This window comes from Chlamydotis macqueenii, chromosome 8, assembly GCF_036417535.1.
Source record: "Chlamydotis macqueenii isolate bChlMac1 chromosome 8, bChlMac1.mat, whole genome shotgun sequence".
Taxonomy (NCBI): Eukaryota; Metazoa; Chordata; class Aves; order Otidiformes; family Otididae; genus Chlamydotis; species Chlamydotis macqueenii.
The window spans coordinates 3859125-3866595 of NC_141563.1; positions in this window are offsets into that span (position 1 = coordinate 3859125).

Sequence of the window (7471 nt, forward strand, 5' to 3'; positions counted from 1 at the left end):
CATGGGAAAGCTCCATGGGAAAAAAGGAATCGTACAGCAGATGGATGCAGGGTAACTACAGTCCGGTCAGCCTCAACTCTGTGCCTGGCAAGGTCATGGAGCAGATTCTCCTGGAAACCATACTAAGGCACATGGAGAGCAAGGAGGTGGGTGGTGACAGCCAACATGGCTTCACCAAGGGCAGATCCTGCCTGACAAATTTGGTGGCTTTCTATAATTGGTAGACAGCATCGGTGGACAAGGGTCGAGCAACAGACATCATCTACCTGGACTTGTGCAAGGCATTCGACACTGTCCCGCATGATATCTTTCTCTCTAACCTGGAAGGACAACTCAGTGGATGAGGAGTTTGCTGGATGGCTGCACTCAGAGAGTAGTGATCCATGTCCAGGTGGAGGCCGGTGATGAGTGGCATCCCTCAGGGGTCCGTGTTGGGCCTGGCCTTCTTCAACATCTTTTTCATTGACATGGACATTGGTATAGAGTGCACCCTCAGCAAGTTCGCCGATGACACCAAGTTGTGTGGTGCCGTCGCCATGCTGGAAGGGAGGGATGCCATCCAGAGGGACCTTGACAGGCTGAAGAGGTGGGCCCGTGCCAACCTTATGAAGTTCAACCAGGCCAAGTGCAACGTCCTGCACCTGGGTCGTGGCAATCTAAGGCAAAAATACAGGCTGGGCGGGGAATGGATGGAGAGCAGCCCTGAGGAGAAGGACTTGGGAGTGCTGGTGGATTAAAAGCTCAACATGAGCCGGCAATGCACCCTTGTGGCCCAGAAGGCCACCCGCATCCTGGGCTGCATCAAGAGAGGCATGGCCAGCAGGTCGAGGGAGGTGATTGTGCCCCTTGTACTCTGACCTCGTGAGACCCCACCTGGAGTATTGTGTCCAGCTCTGGAGCCCCCAATGTAACAAGGACATGGACCAGTTGGAGAAGGTCCAGAGGAGGGCCACGAAGATGATAAGTGGGCTGGAGCACCTCTCTTATGAGGACAGGCTGAGAGAGTTGGGGCTGTTCAGCCTGGAGAAGAGGAGGCTCCGGGGAGACCTGATAGCGGTCTTCCAGTACCTCAAGGGGGCCTACAAGAAAGATGGGGGAAGGCTGTTCAGTAGGGCCTGTTGTGTTATGACGAGGGGTAATGGTTTTAAAATAGAGGGAGTTAGATTTAGGTTGGATATTAGGAAAAAAAATATAAAAATGGCAGTGGTGGAACACAGGAACAGGTTTCCCAGAGAGATGGTTGATGCTCCATCTCTGGAAGTGTTCAAGGCCAGGCTGGATGAGCCTCTGAGCAACCTGATATGGTTAGAGATGTCCCTGCTCCTTGCAGGGGGGTTGGACTAATTGACCTTTGAAGGTCCCTTCCAACCCTAACCATTCTATGATTCTAAATACGATTGGTTTTAGGAAGCCCTAGAGTTGACCCTTCCAAGAGAGTTCAGGGGCACAACAATCAGCTGTTCCTACTTCAGGAAAAGTGAAAGAAGAAATGAAGAGAATGTGTGGCCACTGCTGGATTTAGTAAGAGGAGGAATAGATAGGTTTGAGGTACTCTCGGCCTTTGTCTTCTCCAGCAAGGTCTCTCAGTTGCGTGTGCCTAAAAGGCAGAGCCCAGCCAAAACACAGCAGTGGATGGAGATGGAGTCAGAGGTTACTTAGGTAAGGTCAGTGCTTAAGAGTCCGTTGCACCAGATGGGATGAATCCTAGGATGCTGAGAGACCAGGATGATGTCATAGCAAGACTGTTCCGAGATATTGTGTGACGTCATAGTGTCTGGAGAAAGCAAGAAGCAAATCTTGCGTCCATCTTCTAAAAAGACCCAAGGACTGACCAGGGGAATTCCAGGCTGCAGTGACAGAGGCCAGGAGCTGTGTGGCTGGGCAACAGCTCTGTTGTAAAAGGCTGTGGTGGTCCTTCAGTTTCATGAGGCAAAATATGACCCAGCAGAGAAGGTGGCCAACAGCATCCAGGGCTGCATGAGCAGCACCACAGCCAGAAGAAGTGATTATCTCCTTCTGTTCAGCACTTTTTACACTACATCCAAAATAGTTCTGGTCTAGATGCTGTGCAATGGTGATGAGACCTTGCTGTGAGGAGGAGGTTGGCTTAGAGACCTCTTGAGCTGTCTTGCAGCACAGGTGATGGTGCATTTCCTTCCACCACAGGGCTTCCCTTGACCATGCTAGGGGAAGCACTCTGGTTCCTCATGGCCATGGAAGTGAGCAAACATGACTGGTCAGAAAATCTTTCTTGTCTTCTGCAAGTCACCGCTGCTCACATGCAGAGCTGCTTGGCAGGTACTTCCACACATCCTTGATCATGCTCTTTGCTTCATCTGCTGTTCCCTTTTCCCCTCTTTTCCCCCACCAGAGATCTTCCCTTTGATCATCCTTAGCTCCTCCCATACAAACAGCCCTCCTTTCTTTGCTCTTTCCACACTGGTCTTGGCTTGGCTTGCTTTGTAGCTCTTTCTGAGGTGGTCAGCATGGATAATTCTATACTTGAAAGCAATTTCATTGAATTAATACCTTATTTTAGTATTTGTAGTGCCCTGCAAATCATGCTGTTTTCTTGTGAGAGACACCAAAATCAGGGTGAGCCTGGTGCCTGCAAGATTAACAGCTGTCACAATGGAGCATCAGTCTGGGAGAACCCTGAGAATCTCTGGGATTCAGTCAACAGAAACATCCTGAAGTTCACAAGGAGAAGCAATGAATCCTGCATTGAGGGGAAAGAATAACCTTGTACCTCAGGGCAGGCTAGGACCTGGCTGTCTGAGCAGGGACCCTAAGAAGGAGGGCCCTGGCCCAAGGAGGGATGCCATGTGAGCCAGTAGAACATGCTCACCGTAAGTGAGATCAGCTGGGTAGGCAGCTGCATTAGTAACCATGTGGCCACTCAGAAAAGGGGAGTTACCATCCCCCTTGACTCAGCACTGTTGTGGTCACATTTTGACTGATGCATACCCCTGTTGGGTTTCCTGCTGTAGACAACTTGGGAGGAACTGGAGAGTGCCCAGAAGTGGTCTTCCAAGATGGAGTCTCGTGTACATGGCCTCTGTGCGGATCCTGAGGGACTTGGGCTTTTGCCTGCTGAGACGATCAGAGGCTTCAGCTCCTTGAACAATGGACAGTGGATGGATTTGTGTGTGTGTATGTTTCCACTGAGAGGGAGTTTGGACCAGCCCAAGGCTTTATGTGTCAAGGGACAGACAGGGACGGTGGAGAGAAATCAGTAGTGGTAGTGAGATACTCAGATGAGAACAAGAAGAAGAGGATTAGGTGTCCACAGCTTTCAAGGTAAAAGGTGCAGACGTAGGGCAGCAGAGGACAGCCTGTGCCGGAGATTGTTGAGGGAGCTGGCAATGCTGAATACCCTCATCAGAGCTGACATCTTTCTCCCCTTGGCCATGGCTGTTTTCTGTGCCACCTAGGGGAAACTGACAGCACCAGGGCCTCATGGACTCCTCTTCCCCACTCAGAAGCAGGGAGGTGTCACACTCTGTTCTTGCACTTGGCGTTGCACATCATCCCCACATCACACTGCCCCAGAAAGAGTCTCAAGAAACATGTGAGGAACAGGATCTCCCTTTCCAGTGGCTAGGGGTCAGGGCTTGGCCCTCTGGCTTAATATAACACATCCAGGTTTACTCAGCATCTGTTCCACCTCTACTTTTCCTTTGCCTGTCATCTCTGCCTCCAGGTTTCTGCTCTCACCAGCCCCAGGGAGGCTTTGTCAGTAATGTCCCTCAGTGGGACCCATTAAGGCTCCAAGAAACTTGGAGTTTGTATCTGACTTTGACTTCTGGAGAGGTTTCATCAACTTCCTCACCGTGTCTGAGGTTCATGGACTCAGCCCCAAACCCACCAGAGAGGTCATTACAATGCCTTGGGCTCATCCTCTGCTGCTGAGCTGCTCCAGGCTCCTGGGATGCAGGGAGCTCACGGCAAGGAGGCAGAACGGCAGAGAGACAGCTCTGCCCAGGAGCAGCTGCTCTGCCAAGCGCAGCAGGGCTGAGGGCTCTGCTGCAGGCACTGAGTGGGGACAGGCAGGGCAGAGAGAGGTTAAAGGCGGCCTGGGCTGAGAGCTCACTGGAGGAGAAACCTTCACAGCCCTCTGCACGGTAAGTCTCTGGCTGCAGGGCAATGAACAGGAGCTTCCTGGAGGGGTCTCGTCCAGCTGCCATAGCCCACAGAGATCTCTCTGCAATGTAGAGGAGGAGGAGGAGGAGATGCTCCAGAGCAGGGATTCCCTGGGTCTCTGGGAAGTGCAGTCCAGTGGGTGGGGATGAAGCTGGCTCTTTGTTAAGGAGCTGACAGCTCTTCCCTGGGGAGGGGAGTGTGGAGATCATCTGCATTCTGAAACTGGGTTCCTCTCTTCTGAGCAGCATCCAGTTCCTTTCAGGGGAAGAGCTGAGTGTGCTCATCCTCTGGCTCAGAGAGCTGTGAGCCCAGGGCAGCTGACAGCAGGACGGATGGACATACTGTCTGTCCTCCCTGTGCACCAAGGCTCTGTCCCTTTGCCTCCCAGGGCTCTCACGATGGCACCTGCAGTGTAGCAGAGATGCCAGGGATGTCTGCCTTCAGCAAACCCTCCTCAGGTGGGACAGGAGGCAGGAACAAAAGAAACATAACCAACCCCCCACAGCTCAGCTCTGCAGCCAGGTGACTTGGGAGGGACAGTGCTGAAATGTCATTGATTTAATGAGGGGATTTAAACAGAGATCACTGCTGGTTCCTACCTGCCTGTTGGTGCACAGCAGCACTGACTCCTCAGGAGCCCACAGCAGAATCCTCTGCTCCCCATTGCACCCTCAGCCAGCAGAACCCAGGGCTCAGCCAGGGAGCTGCATGAAGGTCTTTCTGGAAGGTCAGATGCTGGGAGGTTGGGAGTTTCGTGAGATGTGGAAGAGGTTTTGCTTAGAGCTTTCTGTCCTAACACTTCACTGATTTTTCCTCCTTGGACAGGACCAAGTTCACAAAGGAAGGAAATGGCCAATATCAGCTCCATCACTGAGATTTTCCTCCTGGCATTTGCAGACACATGGGAGCTGCAGCTCTTGCACTTCTGGCTCTTCCTGGGCATCTACCTGGTTTCCTTTCTGAGCAACGGCCTCATCATCACTGCCATAGCCTGCACCACCACCTCCACACCCCCAGGTACTTCTTCGTCCTCAGCCTCTCCCTCCTTGACCTGGGCTGCATCTCCACCACTGTTCCCAAAGCCATGGCCAATTCCCTCTGGGACACCAGAGGCATCACATACTCAAGGTGTGTGGTCCACCTCTTTTTCTTTGTCTGTTTTATCGCAGCTGATTATTATCTTCTCACTGTCATGGCCTATGACCGCTATGTTGCCATCTGCAGACCCCTGCACTACGGGACCCTCCTGGGCAGCAGAGCTTGTGTCCACATGGCAGCAGCTGCCTGGGGCAGTGGGTTTCTCCATGCTCTGCTGCACACTGCCAGTACATTTTCACTGCCACTCTGCCAGGGCAATGCTGTGGACCAGTTCTTCTGTGATATCCCCCAGATCCTCAAGCTCTCCTGCTGAAATGCTTACCTCAGGGAAGTTTGGCTTATTGTAATTATTTTCTGTTTAATATTTGGCTGTTTTGTGTTTATTGTGCTGTCCTATGTACAGATCTTCAGTGTCGTGCTGAGGATCCCCTCTGAGCAGGGACGGCACAAATCTATTTCCATGTGCCTCCCTCACCTGGCTGTGGTCTCCCTACTTATCAGCAGTGCAATGTTTGTCTACGTGAAGCTCCTCTTAGTTTCTTCCTCATCCCTGGACCTGGTGGTGTCATTTTTTTACTCAATATTACCTCCAGCAGTGAACCTTCTCATCTGTAGCATGAGGAACCAGGAGCTCAAGGATGCCCTATGGAAAATGGCCCAGTGGAGGTGTTTTCAGTGACAACCATCTGCATGTTGTCAGTTCATGTTTCCCAGAATTTATCTTAGGCCTGCAGACTTTGTTTTTCCGTGGAATAATGCTACTTATATATAATTTTCTAGGTTATAGTACTTCTCTTGAGGCTCGATCCTTGTGTGTCTCACCCTTGCATGACACTGTGTCTGATGTGTCTTGTCCAATAGCAGCTCTTCAATGAAACTAGATCTTCCAGATGTAGTGCCTGGACACTGGGATCTTCCTCCAAAGTGAGTCCCTATAAAATATCCATGGAATCAGTCTTTTAAGGAGTCTTTTCTCCTTGTTTTCCCCCTGTGAGTGGGGTTAAGGTCATTGGGTTCCATTGGAGCAAAAGTTCTCTATTTAAAAGCTCTCCTCTTGTTGTACGATGGTGCATGATCTGACCATTACCGAATCACACTACTTCACATACGTCACAACTCATGGCATAGTGCCATCTTTGTGGAAATGAATTTGGAGGGGCCAGGAGAGGATGAGGACTCACCATGTGCCCTTGAAGGTGGAAGAGAACGGAGACACAAAAAGTGAAACACTCTCGAAAGTGAGGTTCTCTGAAAATGAAAGCACAAAATCAAGGTGCGCACAAGCAAGGACTATGCCGTGCCACAGGAGTCAGTGTGGACCCAGTGGGCATGGGAAAGGGAGACTGGAGAGGTGCAGCAGCTGCCTGAGGAGTGGGGCTGGTGGGGGAAGAGAAGGCAGTAAATGCAGTCAGGGTTAGGGATGACCTACAATATGAATGCAGCAGAGCTAGAGATTAACTGGCCTCCGTTTCCTCTATTCCTTGTGGCCAGCACCAGCCCTGGGGCTGGAGGGAAGGCTGAGCTCATTGTCTGATCTCCAGGAGCTGCTGTGCCCTTCAGAGGGGCTGGAGCTGTGGCTGAGTGCCCAAGTGCTGCAGCGCTCTGTGGTGGGCACCGCCATGGGGCCAGGGGAGGTGAGCAGATGTTCTAGCTCAGAGCAGGATCAGCACAAAAGGGTCACATACCAGAATACTCCACAAACTTAAGTTTCACTCCATTTATTCAAATAGATAAGGTAATAACGGATTAGCAGTGATTATCAACAGATTAACAGCAAGATCCACAGTTGCTGGGGAGCCCTGGTTGCAGCGAGGATTTGGAGAACCTGTCCTGGCAAATGGAACATCCTACACAGCAGTGCATCCATTTGTAGGTGAGGTCTCCAAAGTCACTGGAAGAGGGTCCAGCCTTTTATAGTGCTAAATAAACAATTTTCATTATTCTAAAATGTGGAACCACCTGGTTTCGGTTACCCCATTGGCCCCCCCATCTAGAGCTTGGCCAGAGCTCAAGAGAGGAAACAAAGGAGTTGCTGTGACGTAATGCTTCTCTCTTGCATATTTACTAGTTTTTTTTTTCATACAGAGGGCCAAGGAGTTGTTACAAAATGAGGGAGGAGCAGTGGATACACCAGATGGTGTCGCTGCCATTCAGAGGGACCTGGACAGGCTGCTGAACTGGTCTGTGAGGAACCTCGCAAAGGTCAACAGAGAAAAATGTGAAGTCTTTC